This window comes from Callorhinus ursinus, unplaced genomic scaffold (assembly GCF_003265705.2).
Source record: "Callorhinus ursinus isolate GAN/ISIS: 27379988/994484 unplaced genomic scaffold, GSC_fseal_2.0 scaffold6, whole genome shotgun sequence".
Taxonomy (NCBI): domain Eukaryota; kingdom Metazoa; phylum Chordata; class Mammalia; order Carnivora; family Otariidae; genus Callorhinus; species Callorhinus ursinus.
The window spans coordinates 62,651,557-62,666,844 of record NW_027397068.1 but is presented as its reverse complement, the minus strand read 5'-3'; the positions used below and the strand labels follow the sequence as shown (position 1 = coordinate 62,666,844).

Genomic DNA, 15,288 nt, shown 5'->3' with positions numbered 1-15,288 from the left:
TTATATTTTATAATGTGTCAATACACAAATTTGGAAAGGCCTTTGTACAATAAAGATCTAATTACAGCTGATTTTGATCCTTAAGAAATAAGGAAATATATAAACCATAGAAAAGGTCTTTCCATTACTGATCATACAGACTGTACCTAGTACAGTGCCAGGCATACGATATATACTGAAAGAATGAATGAATGAAGATGGCATTGGGAATTTTTTTTAAGATTTTATTTATGTATTTGACAGAGAGATAGGGAGATAGCACAAGTAGGCAGAGCAGCAGGCAGAGGGAGAAGGAGAAGCAGATGCCCCGAGCGGGGAGCCTGACATGGGGCTCGATCCCAGGACCCTGGGATCATGACCCGAGCTGAAAGCAGCTGCTTAACTGACTGAGCCACCCAGGCGGCGTGGCACTGGGAATTTAATAAAGGTATCTTTTCCTCTGAAATAACAAAATTTTTGGAACTAAGATGTATATAGAAAATCTAAAAGCATCTAAGGGGAATTTATAATTGTATGTAGAGATGTAGTTTATGCATCCATACATAAAGTATTTTTGATTATAAAGTCTCGTATTTATTCCTTCTGTGGTAGATACACAGAAATTTTTGAAATTTTTTTAATCAAAGAATCTTTTCTTCTTTTAACATCATCCAAAACATGAGAAAATTAACAATGACAAAGCTAGCTCTCCTCTATCTACAATAAAAGTTAGTTTGTGGTTAAACTTCCCGAGCTCACTGAGAATTATTTTATTTCAAAAGATGTTTAAGGATCTGGTCACTGTCAGAAAATTCCTTTTTTTTTTTTTTTTTTCCAAGAAAAAAAATGACTTTCCTCTTTTTTTTTTCTAGGTCTCAGGATAAAGTGTTTCCAAGCGGTGCAGTTCTCAAGCTGGGCTTCATCTGAGCTCTGTGGATTAAGCCTAATTGACAGGCAGAGAATAACTAGAAAAGCAGGCGCTGGCCTAACCGACACAAATCCAGTTTTTCCCGCCCAGCTCTCAAGTGCCAGCCTAGTTCATTTACATTCTTCATGGGCAGAGCTATAGTTGCTAAAATCACTTATATCTAGATGTGCAATGTAAAAGAAACCCTTCTGATGGCTGCAAATGTTCCGGGCAAAAGAAAGAATTCTGACTTCAGGATGTTCATCTGGTTGAGTTGACTACTTACAGAAGATGAAGGAGAGCTGTATAGAAAATCTTGGCTTTCTTCCCTATGGACAAAGTCAAGATTTTCCACCGTCATGCAGGAAGTGGATCGCATGGCTCTCTACTGCCTTAGGTCTTTAATCTCATCTTTTCTTTTTTTTTTTTAATTTAAATTCAATTAGCCACCACATAGTACTTCATTAGTTTCAGAGGTAGTGTTCAATAATATAGCAACACCCAGTGCTCATCTTTTCTGTTGATACCTTTTCTGGTTACACTGCTTAAGATTTTACCTACTCTTTCCCCTTCAACACAAAAATATAAATTCATTCCCAAGTTCCTTTCCCTGTCTAATTTTTCTTCATAACTCTTATCATTATTTTGTGTGCTGTATGTTTTGCTCATTTATGGTGTATCTCATCTGTCTCACTCCACTAGAATGCTGACCCTACAAAGGAAGGGTTCTGTTTTCTTTGTTTACTTCTGTATCCTCAACCGGCCTTGTGCATAGTAGGTGTTCAGTCAATATCATAGGAGAATGGTTGAATGCCTTATCAAGGAAAAAAGACAACTGTCACAAATAGTTGAACCATCAAAATGATGACTGCTGATTGTACAATTCAGTTGGTTTTAATCACAAAGGAAGCTTCGACAGAGGGAGGGAGTACTAAACTGGGGATAAGGCACATCTAGGCTGTCACTCTGTTATCTGAGCAGGTCACTTGGCCTATCTGGGTATCAATTTCTCATCCTTAAACAAGGATGACTAAGATAGAAGATCTCTAAAGCACCCTCCAATTCCACCATTCAGGCATTCATTTGCTTTTTATTTCATGGTCTGTGAGAGACTCTAAGGCCAGAGTCTCAGGGAAAATAAAGATGGTTTCATTATGGTATTTTGCACCTATCATATATCATAAAGTACGGTGACAGAAGTTAAATCACAAGAGATAGGCCAAAATAAGAAAGTATAAGGTAGTTTAAAATAGAGCCAAAAATAAAACAGAGGAGCAAAATAGAGCAAAGAAAAAAAGAGAATAAAAGTGGAGGTGAGGACCATTCCATTGCATAAAAGGAAGCACATAGAAAGGATGATATCAAGAGAGATGGATTTCTAACAGTGTATGCTGATCACAATCCCATAATGAATCGTGATTTACAACACAATTTTTGCAAATAGACTTGGTATATTGAATTGTTCTAACAGATCATGTTTTTAAATGACTTCTGAATGTTTAATAATAATAAAAAAAACTTAACATGTGGACCTTGAGATTACTGCCTTGCCATAAAACAAGGTGATTTTTCCTTAAATGAATTATTTCCTTAAAATGAATTATTCTCTGTGAGCCACTGCAAGGCCTATGGAGCACTATTCACACCAATTCTCTTTCTTTACACACTTTTTGCTCTTCTCCAATCATAAGTCATTGTACCAATGGAATTTACACTTGCATATAAAGTGTCTGGTGCCATGGACGTATTTACTGTCACTTTTTATAAAAAGACTATATGTTTTCAGCCATGACAAGAGACCAGCTGGCTAATTTAGAGTGCCTGCTGAACATTTGAGGAAAAGTAATCATTTTATTTTTCACTGGCATATTTAGAAGGCACATGCTGAATATGAATGATTAGAAATACAAGAATTGTACAGATGTATGGGGGGTATCCAAATGTTATCATAGGAAATGCACAGCAATCCTCTTCATGACTCTCTGGTGTTTTAGACTAAAGCAATTCAGAAATGCTTATTTTTTAAGCGACAGATAAAGGTTTTAAAACTGATTATCTGGCATTTTACACTTTTAAAGGACAGTTTTACTGTTGGTAATTGTGTCTTCTTAAAAATTTTATTAATTGACATAGGTTCTAAGTATAATAGTCTAATTATTAGTAAACACGGTCCCTCTATTGATTATTCAGCAACCCAAAGTGTGAAATTTCATTATTATAACATTCACACGCTTAGCATTTAATTTCAGAATCCAATTTAAAACTTAGGAATCCTCTACCATGTCTTCAAGAACAAAATCGTAATATGATTCCAGTGCAAAATGAAAATACTACCTTTTATTTAAATTTATTTTATTTCATTCTTTTCAATTTCTATTTTTAATGGTATAAATAAAAAGAGTACTGCAATGATGTATGCATATACTATGTAAATAAACAAATATGCATAAATTGGAGAGTGCATGGTTAAAACTACACAGCAGTTAAAAAAGAAAGGCTACTGCTCTACAAAACAGTAAGTCTGAGACACTGTCATTTCTATTTGCTGCCCATCACCAGAACATATTTAACTTCCCAAATACTTTTTATGAGACAGGCATTATGCTAGGCATAGTGTGTAGAATTACTAATAGTAAAATAGATGGCCTAGGGTTTAACAAACTATACACCATAAAATGAACTCAAATGAAATAATATAGTATAGGAACTAGCATGTCACTTCTCCAGAGATCCCATTATGTGGCTGCCTGAAATATATGAGACTCCTAAAGGCAGCAAAATCAGGCTGCTGTGTTGCCAAAATAAATGCCTTCAATCCCCTTCCATTTTAAAACAGTCACCTCTTAGGTTCTGGCTCACAATGTCTCCTAATGATCTTGATAGTCTAGCTTCCCAGAATAGTAGAGACAAGTCAGAAGGGGTTAGAGGGTATAAAAAATAGGGGATCAGTAATAGGAGGAAATAGTGACAACTGAAAAGTAAAGGAAGATTTAAAAATAAACTCAACTGTTATCTCACATTATATTAAAAAATTAACTAGAAAGAGATCATATCTATACATGAAAGTTAAAACTATAAAAGCTTTAGAAGAAAATATAAGACAAAGTCTTTGCACCCTTGGTATAAGGAATTATTTTTTTAGATGTGACACAAAAGCATGAACCATAAAAGAAAGCTTTGATAAGTAAGACTTAATCAAAATTTTAAAACTTTGATTTTTGAAAGACACCGTTAAGAAAATGAACAAGCTGGGGGGATGGGTTAGCCTGGTGATGGGTATTAAGGAGGGCACGTTCTGCGTGGAGCACTGGGTGTTATGCACAAAAAAATGACTCATGGAACACTACATCAAAAACTAATGATGCAATGTATGGTGATTAACATAGCAATAAAAAAATAAAAAAAAAAGAAAATGAAAAAGCAAACCATGGGAGAAAAAAAACCCCATACATATATCTGATAAAGGACTCATCAACAGAAGTTATTAAAAAAAAAAAACTCTTACAGCTCAATAATAATAAGAAAAAAAACTCTAGCTAAAATGACAAAAGATCTGAACACACATTTTACAATAGGAGATGCAAGAATGGCCAATAAGCACATGAAAAGATGCTCAGTATCATTTGTTATCGAGAGAGTACAAATGAAAACCACCATGATATAGAATGGCTAGACTTAAAAAGACTTATCATAGGGGGGCGTGGCGGCCCTGGCAAGATGGCGGCGCCTGAGAAGATGATGTTTCCGGAGAAACCGAGCCACAAAAAGTACAGGGCCGCCCTGAAGAAGGCGAAACGAAAGAAACGACGGCAGGAACTGGCTCGATTGAGGGACTCAGGACTCTCACAGAAGGAGGAGGAGGATGCTTTTATTGAAGAACAATACCTAGAAGAAGAGAAGCTGTTGGAGATAGAGAGGCAAAAATTACATGAGGCGTGGTTACTTCGGGAGCAGACGGCACAAGAAGAATTCAGAAGAAAGAGGGAAAAGGAAGAGGCAGCTAGAAAACGGCAGGAAGAACAAGAGAGAAAATTAAAGGAAGAATGGGAAGAGCAGCAGAGAAAGGAGAGAGAAGAGGAGGAACAGAAACTGCAGGAGAAGAGAGAGAGGGAGGAAGCTGTGCAGAAGATGCTGGAGCAGGCTGAAAATGAGTTGGAAAATGGTGCCACATGGCAAAACCCAGAGCCACCCATGGACTTAAGGATAATGGAGAAAGATCGAGCTAATTGTCCATTCTACAGTAAAACAGGAGCGTGCAGATTTGGAGATAGGTGTTCACGTAAACACAATTTCCCAACCTCGAGCCCCACACTCCTTATTAAAAGCATGTTCACAACGTTTGGAATGGAGCAGTGCAGAAGGGATGACTATGACCCGGATGCCAGCCTAGAGTACAGTGAAGAGGAAACCTACCAGCAGTTCCTGGACTTCTATGATGACGTGCTTCCCGAGTTCAAGAACGTGGGGAAAGTGATCCAGTTCAAGGTCAGCTGCAACTTGGAACCTCATCTGAGGGGCAATGTGTATGTACAGTATCAATCGGAAGAAGAATGTCAAGCAGCCCTTTCCCTGTTTAACGGACGATGGTATGCAGGACGGCAGCTCCAGTGCGAATTCTGCCCAGTGACCCGATGGAAAATGGCAATTTGTGGTTTGTTTGAAATACAACAGTGCCCACGAGGAAAACACTGCAACTTCCTGCATGTGTTCCGAAATCCCAACAATGAGTTTTGGGAGGCCAACAGAGACATCTACCTGTCTCCTGATCGGACTGGCCCCTCCTTCGGTAAGGGCCTGGAGAGGAGAGACAGGACGGGCCACCACGAGGAGTACTATGGGAGGCCCAGGAGGAGACGGAGCCCGAGCCCATCGCACTCCTCCAAGAGGAACGGGGAAGCAGAGAGGAAGAGGAGAAGCAGGCGCCGGGGCCAGAAGTCTCACAAACACATGGCAAAGAGTCGCGAGAGGCACAGCTCGCGAAGTAGAGCAAGGAAAAGGGCCCGCAGCCGGGGCTGGGGCAGTGGGAGCCAGAGCTCCTCTAGGTCCAGGAGTCGCGGCAGGAGGAGGTCAGGCAGCAGAGACAGAACTCCTCAGAGTCCCAAATGCAAATAAACGTACTTTGTTCTTACATGATTGTAGATCTTATTTATGAGGGCTGCTTCAGACTGGGGTCGAGGGGGCTCTGAGCTCGACGGCTGAGCAAGTCTGGCAGAACCCTGTTTAAAAAGGCCTTTATTCTCTGAGAAGCAGTGTGTTTAGTATAGAAAACCTAGAAGACCTACAGTGTGCGGATGGCCTGGAAATCACCTGTAATCCTAACCCTTAGCAAGAACGTTCACACGGGAGCAGTGCTTACGCCTTTTCCTCTTCTTCTGCGTCTGCACGCGTGCTTTGTTTCTTTTTCACAGAAAGATCATATATGGCTACAGTTGAAAATGTTTTTTTCTCCTCTGCCAAACCTGTTTCATTAAGCCTCTTCCTTTTCTCACTGCCCAGCGTGGAGCTATATCTTTATTCAACCATATCCCTATTGTTGGATTTTAAATTACCTTTGATTTTGCACTATTAAAGAATCCAGTACTAAAAAAAAAAAAAAAAAAAAAAAAAAAAAAAGACTTATCATACCCAGTATTGCTGAGGATGTGAAACATCTAGAACTCTCATCAGTGCTAGTGGGAACGCAAAATGGTACAGCTACTTTAATGAAAGTTAAACATACAATTACCAGACGATCTAGCAATTCTACTCCTAGATATTTGCCCCCAAAATAAAACATAAGTCCATTCCAACTCAGCTCGAAGTTCCATGAAGCAAGGTGTACCCTAAATAGATGCCTCACACAGTACTTAAAACCTGGAAGATGGTCTTAAGCAGGCATTAACTGAATGGATGATGACTAATTAATTGTATGCTCTAAGACTGAGCGTGAAAGTGTACGGTATATTACAGTGACTTACATTTTTGCTTTTGTTTTTAAGCTGTGAACCCCATTCATCAATAGAAACCTTATAAGAAACCCCAATAGGTAAAACAGAAAAACCAAACTCTGCCCTGCCAGCCCACCCCTCCTGACCTCCAGTTGCAACCAACGAAGAATCTCAACATGGAGTTGGCAGGACCTGACAGGAGTCATGAAAGATTGGCAGGAACCTGGGGAACTCACAAGGGAAATGGCAAGACTGATTAGAGGAGGAATTACATATGGATCAATGGAGCAAAGCCTGGGTACATGGAATGGGGTTTAGTAGTAAAGTGTTTTTCAAACATTCTCCTTGACTTCCTGCTTCATCTTTAGGTATTATTTCTACCTCCCAAAGTCTAAAAATTCCCTGTAGTATTTCTCTGAGCCTTCTGACTATATCAAGAAGAGGAAATTTATGCTGATTTCATGCTTTTGTGGCACTACTGTCCTTCATCAAAGCAAAAAATGCCATAAATTGTAAGACACTATTATTTTATGCAGCACTAAATAAAATGTTGCCAATTAAGTATGGCATGGTGTTCTCTTGTCACTTAGAATTCTTATTTTGACCTACTGGAATGAGCTCTTCTAGGGTCGTTTACACACAGAAGACATGTGACTGGTGATCATGATCTTGACCTCTTTAATACCTTTAGGACTGACAACTTATTTCAAGAACACCATGGTTTAATTAGCATAACATTGTAGTCTCATCTTTACCCCCTGATTGAATCACATGTTGCAGGAAGTTAGATGGCTTCTGTTTAAAGTCAGCAGGAAGTTCAATGGAAGCCCAATGCTCTAACGCTAAGTCCTACACAATGAATGAATTGGTAATGCCAGCCTCTTATTGCTTTGACATTTCTTTCATCTTGTGCAGAATGTATTTTTTAAATAGCTCCCAGCCCATATGCTCTTCTAGGATTTTGCTCCCCAATCAAAAGGTGAAGTTAACTTCCCTCCCGTTGAATCTGGGCAGTCTTCTGACTTGCTTGTAGCCAACAGAATGCCTCGGAAGTGATGCCACACAACTTCTGAAGCGAGGTTGTGAAGGTGATTCAGCTTCCATCTTGCTCACTGGACTACTCTCTCTGAGTGCCTTCAGCTGCCACATAAATAGTCCAGCTGCCTCAGGGCCGTCAAAACAATTCAAAGCCCAAAGCAACCCATGAGGAGAGACGACAGGGAGAAGCTCTGGGACTACATGAAGTGAGACAGATGCCTGACCCGCCTCCGGATACTTCAGTTCCCTGCTGCCCCAGCTCTAGTTTCCTTGTGACTGCCACTGCACAACAGACCATGAGCCAGAAACACCCAAGCAAACCCTTCCTGAATTCCTGTCCCACTGAGACTCTGAGAGACAATAAAATGATCAGCATTGCTTTAAGCCATTTGGTTTGGGGGCTGATTTGTTATGTAGCAGGAGATAACTAGAATACATCTATTCCTAGGAATCTGGCAATTTCTCTTAGCTTTAGTTGAATTGCTTGATTTGTGCTCTGCATTCCTTTTCCAGGTATCCCAGTAACAAAACATAAGTAGCCACATCTACTTGTAGGTATAATTTATATAAAGCTTTTGAGTTGCTGCTTCACCAAAAAAATATGAACTTGTGGTCATATTTACTTAATTAACATAAATATTTGCTTCACTAACATATATGCCTCCAAGCACTATATCCATGCCTCTAGCTGTATGGTTGATATCTATATATCTATCTATATCAATATACCAATCAATACATATATCAATATGTATGTCAATATATATCAATATCTGTAGTATCCTCAGTGAACACAACCCAGCTGAAGTGAAGGCAATCTGAACCCCCATGGGCAGGGTTGAGATCGTGCAGACAATCACAACCAAGTCATGACAACTACCTGGTCGTTGCTGAAAAAAGATGTCATTCATTTTAAGATACATCCCAAGTTTAAGATGTTAAAATGTGAACTTTTGGAATTAGAGTAAATGAAGCATGGCATTCTCTGTGCCTCTCTCATGGCAGGTATCATATATAATTGTTTTGTTTTGTATTTTAAGTATTTGTGTACACCAGTGTTATAAGTGCAGTTTGGATCAGTCCGTTTACTTCCATATCTCTAACAGTTCCAAACTTCCTGTCATGCATACTGCTTTGCTATAGGTGAATCAAATAATCGTTGAGATAGACTCTATTTTAATATCACACATTGGGACCTCAGGTCCTCAGATCTGGTTCTGAGACTTGTTTGACAATTTTTGCTTATTTCTGGCTAGCTATGAGTTTCATTTCCCACCACGACTGTTCTAAACCAGTCCTGTTCTTAATTTCCCAAGCTTATTCCCACCAACTTGAGAATTGATAAGTAAAAAGGCCACAGGGGAAAGAACAAAGGTTTGGTGGCAAACAATGTTGACTTTGCAGACTGTGTGGCCTTTGGTAAGCAGCTTAACTTTTCAAATCTCTAGATCCTTTTTTTTTTTTTTTTTTTTTTTGTAAAATGGGAGTATCATTAGCTTCTTGGAAGGGCTATAGTAAGCACTAGGTAAAAGTTTTATGTAAACTACCTAATATCAGAGTGCCAAGCCATAATAACCTTAGTTCTATGTTTTTCCCTTATACCACCATCTTCCCATATTGCCTCTTATTTTGTAGGGAAAGATAAAGATCATCTTTTCAATTGCTCTCCATTTCATCTAAAAATTTACCTATATCCTTACTGTACCTATTTTCATTGCCTCTTATCTGATTGAGAATATCTCTACTACTTCAGAGAGTGTGAACATAATAACATTATAGTACCTCAATATCTTCATAGATAGATAAGGGATAATGAAAGTAGCCACTCATGGGGTTGTTTATTAGGATTTTAATCAGTTACTGCATCTTAAAACTTTAGGTCATTTCCTGGCACGCAGTCGGTGCTAAATAAACGTTAACGAGTCTTGGCATCTTGATTTTCTCATACCTTGCCTCTGGCAGTGAACAGGCTCTGCTTAGTGGTAAATCCAAATGACTTGAGGTGGAGAATCAGAAGGGAGATGATGAGCTAAGCTGGAGTATGTGTAATACTAGAAAGAACTAGAAATGGTTGTTAAAGCGGTGAAAATGACTTCTCTGTCGCTTCAAACATGGCCAGATCTTTCCTTCCGTCTGTTAGTCCCATCATTGTTCTTCCCTAGGCTCTACCTTGTAAAACCTAATGCAAATTGTGTTTTGAATAAACATTCAATAAATTTTTGTTGATGAACAACTCTTGTTTTCAATAAGTCAATGAAAAATGGAGTTTGTAGACAGAATTTTACTTTAGTCAACTGTCAAGTGTACATTTTTAAAATTTACAGAACCTACTCCATGTGCACCAGGACTTGGCCCAGGCTCCTAACCGTCTTGCATCCTTATGTACATCCATTGGCCTAGGAACACCTAACTAACACACTTGGTGGTAATTCTATGGCAAACCATCAACCCTTCTACCCCAACACGCCACTTTTGCCTTTAAAGACATAACAAAATGCAAAAGTTAGATTTTATTTTCTTCCAAATAATGATTAACTTTTTAAAAGTTTTTTAAAAAGATCTTTCATTATTGAATTTTCCAATTCACTAGCATTGTTTCTTCATTTCTCCTATAACTTTGGACTTAACTGACATGGGTTTAAACCCATTGTTACTACCTTGTAGAAGTTATTTTACCTTATTGTATAATTGCTTTCTTCATATATAAAATACTATCTAGGAGGTAATTTTGAAGATTACATCAGATAAGCTTGAAATCAGGTAAAAGGGCACCTTGAGTACAATAGGTGATTTAACAAAGCTGAATTTCATGGCAAACCTTCTCCAATTCCTCCTGACCTTTTTTTTTTCCTTTTCTTTTCTTTTTGTTTTTGTATGTGGGCATGACTATAGGGAGAATTTTAGCATGCTGTCAACAGTGCATTTTACCTTCTTGTGTCTGAGCTTTAGAGCATTAAAGCAACAACAACAAAAAAATTGCTGACATTTCTGGACTCTGATTTGAAGCCCCTCTCTATTCAATCTTTAACAATCCGTATATGTGTGTAAATAGTTCTCTCTGTCTTTTTAGAACAGAGTTTTCCTCAGCTTATCCTCCATTAAAAGATATGCTTTAGATGATCTTTCCTGATAATCTAGGAGACAGGATAGAAACCATATCCAAGCCTATATATACTTGATTAACAAAGCCTTTGAGATTACTATAAAGTACTCTCTAAATTTATATCCTAAGCTCCTGAGGTATAGAAGGCATTATCTACATTTATTTTAAATAAAAACCCTTCTGGGTCTGTGTAAGGAAAATCAGTAAATTTATTAACAAAACACCATCCAAGGCCTCCAAGATGATAGTGGAGAGATAGTCTCCACATTGTGACTACTAAGGGCTGTGTAGACCATGGTCCCAATTATTATCTCCAAAATTCACCAGTGCCTGGACCATCTTTTTTTCATCCCTCTTGCCATCTGCCTGCTGACTTCCAGGGAATGGACTTGGCATCTCATTTAAAATGCTAGCCCAGGAGAGGCCAGTAGCACACTAGTACCTTCCTTCATGCCCTATGGCTCAGTTCTTGACTTTGTTAGTTATAGAATAACTTTGTTAGTTATAGGCTCCCTATTTCCTGAGTTCTATATCCAAGAAGGCTGAGAAAGTAACAAACTCCATCTCTTCCACATAAAGCCCATTTTCTCTGTTCAATAATTCAGGCATGTCTACCTCTTCTCTACTATTGACACTAGAATCTCTCTTCCCTATGTCCTTGTGGAACTCACTATACTTTGTTCAACAAACATTTATGGAGTACCTACTATATACCCAGAATAAATTCAGAACACAGTCTATGAGCTCTATCTTCTGAATCACATTTTTTTCCAGTTCTAGTCTATTCTGTGGCCCAGGAATTAACTAACTCCATGGTTCATATATTTAAGAATCATTAATTTATACTTACCATATTCAGATAGACAGTATCCAGCTCTAATAATTCAGCTATTGTGTACTCTTCTGTATGCAGCAAGAATAAAGAATCTGTCTCTAAACAGAGAAATGTGATTTAAATAAGATGCTTGGAATCCACAGTTAGGCATGGCAACAAACAAATTGTCGATGGCACCAAAGAGGCACTGACTTTAAGCACTGGCCTTGTCTTTGAGCAGCAAAGAGGCTTGGAATAAGTCATGTATCCTCACTAGAATTTAATTTTTTTTTATATGTAACATAACAGATAAGCCTGATGACCTCTCTGGACTTCACTCTAAAATTTGGTTCTGCCATGTGTCTCATTGCTAAATATGTTTTGTTATTTTGTTTAACACGTAAAATAAGAGAAAATATTTTTAGAGAAAGCAATTGGCTGCTGAGCCAGCCAGTCACATTTATCAATCCCACACTATGCGCTTCTTACAGAATTCAACACTGGTGAGGATTAGCGTGTGCTTAGTTTGGATTCCCCAGAAGACTCCAAGCGAGGATTTGTGTTTAAGTCATCTGTGAAGGAAGTACTCCTAGCAGAAACTGGGAAGTGAGTTGGACATGTTGGATAAGGAATGGAAGAAGCCCAGCAAAGGTACAGATCCTGAGCCAGGCTATGAAGTGTAAGATATGCCTCAGGACTTGTCCAACTCCAGGCAAGGAAACTGGGCTTCATGCTCCTGTACTGGGAGGTGGTTGGCTAAGGCCTGCCCTGGGGACAATATAAATCCAAGACAATTCTGGCCCTTTGAGCAAACTAGCAAAGCAGCTCTAGTAGCCTGAGAGTGGTACTCTGAGGAGTGTCATGGGTACAGGCCATTGGAAGCAAATGGAGAACAAGCAATGGGGGACAATGGAAAAGGAATCCTAGGGATCTTAGCAGAACACTGCCTATAACCACTACAGAGCCTATCAGTGAGGATGCTTCCAGTCACTCACAAGAGAAAACCTAATTCAAACTCTCCTGATCAATGAAAGGAATTAACTGGCTTCATTCAGAGGTAGTGTAGGTTTCAGGTATGGCATATTCTGGGCTCCAGAACGCTTTTCCTACAATTTTCCAGAGTTTTGTATCTTCTGGAAGTTGGGTTGTCTGGGGACAATCAGTGTCAATACTCTTCCTTCATATTTTCACTTTCCCAGCCATAAAGCAAAAGTTTAGGGCTTTACTCTAACTGAAATATATTAGGTCAAATGTCCTCTCCTGAATGTGACTAAAGCCAAGATGGGGTCAATCAAGAACATCTGTTACTACAAAAGAAAGGAGTGAAATGACTCAGGAACAAGCAAAAAGACCCATTGCCATTTTTGCTAAACCAAAATCCCCATATATCTTCCTCCCCATATCCAAGTTCCCCAAATCTCCACCCCTAAGTGGAAGTAGTGGTTCTCAACTAAGCAACATGTTGGACCACTTGATGCCTGGTCTCTCCCCTAGAGATTCTGATTTAATTAATCTAGGTGCAACCTGGCCATAAGAAGTTCCTAGTAGTTCTGAATAGCAACCAAAGTTGAGAACCACTAGTCTAAAGGGAGACAGTCAAGTCTCTTCCAGTTACTAGCACCTCAAGTGTAGGATTTCTAGATGAAGTACTTTTTTTTTTATTTTAAAGATTTTATCTATTTGACAGAGGGAGACACAACGAGAGAGGGAACACAAGCAGAAGGAGTCGGTGAGGGTGAAGCAGGCTTCCCGCTGGAGCAGGGAGCCTGACGCGGGGCTCGATCCCAGGACCCTGGGAACATGACCTGAGCTGAAAGCAGACGCTTAATGACTGAGCCACCCAGGCATCCCAAAGTACTTTTTTTTAAATCAAATTCTGATATAACTCCTAATGATCAGTAATAAGTCAACAAACTTAAGTTACCCATTCCCTGCACTTCCCAGCATACAAATGATGGAGAGAAGATGGTAAGCTACAGTACAGATTTCACTTGTGAAAAGGAGAATAGGAGGCGACATGGAGTGGTTATTAGTTCATAGCGCATTCCATATCCTGCTGGACAGGAACACTGAGTGATTCCTGCCTTGCATGAGGAGTGAATGGTTTAGTTGGCTAATCCTGTAGACCCTAGTTCTACTCTCTGGGACTATCTTACCTGTCCTTCATCTGGTAGGATTATGCCAAAGATGGACACTGGGGAGACTTCTCTTTCTGGGCTTGTATCACCTTGGGGGCCTATCTGGAGACTGTCCTAGCCTAACCCTTGGCTTGGGGTTTCTTTGGAAATTCTAGTTACTGGGAGAGGATCAAGGATTAGATTTCCTTCAGATAGCAGCTTTGTCTCCTGTGATGGCTCCTCCATCCTGCTTTTGCTCCAACTGACCTAACCCTAGGTCAGAGAATTTTCTTTTTTTTCTTTTCTCTTCTCTTCTCTTTTCTCCTTCTCCTTCTTCTTCTTCTTCTTCTTTTTTAATCTGGTCAGTCTTAACCAGACTTTTACCAGTCTAGGTAGGAAACTCACTTTCAGAGAGTGCTTTTTTTTTTTTTTTTTAAGATTTTGTTTATTTGCTAGAGAGAGAGAGAGAGAGAGAGTGACAGTACAAGCAGGGGGAGTGATAGGCAGAGGGAAAAGCAGGCTCCCCGCTGAGCAAGGGGCCTGATGTGGGACTCAATCCCAGGACCCTGGGATCATGACCTGAGCCAAAGGCAGATGCTTAACCGACTGAGCCACCCAGGCATCCCGAGAGTGCTTCTTTTAGGAAATCTATATTGCTTTAAATTTCTTTTTCAGATTGGCTAGTTTTAGTCCAAACTTGTCACTCTCCTGAAGGATTTTAATGAAAGCTGAACATTTTCCTACTAAATCACTGAATATTGCAATTTTGGCTAGCACTTGAACTCTATTGTAAGGTACAATAGGCAATCATTTAATCAGTTATAGAATCATTTAACCAGTTATATATAATTATATATATTGTGTATATAACACGATGTATATATTATATATGTATAAAATAAAACTTACCAACTTCTGGTCATAGAAAAAGATTTTTCCTCATTGCTCTGCTTACCTAGATGCAGATAGTGCAATATCTTAGGATCTATGATGTGTAAGACACCGTTCTTAGCACCTAATTCTGTACCTGGTAGGATGCTTTTGGTTGCAAATAATGGAACATAACTACAATCTGGCTTAAATCATGAAGGGGGTTGATTGGCCCATGTCACTGACAGTGAAGAGGTGGGGCTTTCGATGCAGTACAGCTAGAGGTCTAGCTCTATTTCTTTCATTTCTTCTCGTCCCTTCATCCTTATGGATCAGCCTCACCCTCAGGTTCTCTTCCCTTGTGGCCATAAGGTGACTGCAGCTAAAACTCAACATCCATCCTTCTCTCTCCAGATCACGTGTGCTGGGTTTAGAAGGGCAGTGGGCAGATTTTTCTCCTCATCGTTAAACAAAACCTAGAGTTTCGCTCTAATTGGATAAAGTTAGATCACATCATCACCTCTGGGTAGTAA

The 15,288-nt window shown here is 39.3% G+C and overlaps 1 long non-coding RNA gene and 1 pseudogene across 1 annotated transcript in view; both read left to right on the top strand.

The window, feature by feature from the left end:
* Positions 1-2,557, top strand: part of LOC141372924 (uncharacterized) — a 33,846-nt gene extending 31,289 nt beyond the window's left edge. The window contains exon 4 of the long non-coding RNA XR_012378453.1: positions 852-2,557. This is a non-coding gene — a long non-coding RNA (uncharacterized lncRNA). The remainder of the gene's footprint in view (positions 1-851) is intronic.
* Positions 2,558-4,560: 2,003 nt separating this feature from the next.
* On the top strand, positions 4,561-6,435 carry LOC112819306 (U2 small nuclear ribonucleoprotein auxiliary factor 35 kDa subunit-related protein 2 pseudogene; annotated as a pseudogene).
* The last annotated feature ends 8,853 nt before the right edge of the window (positions 6,436-15,288 follow it).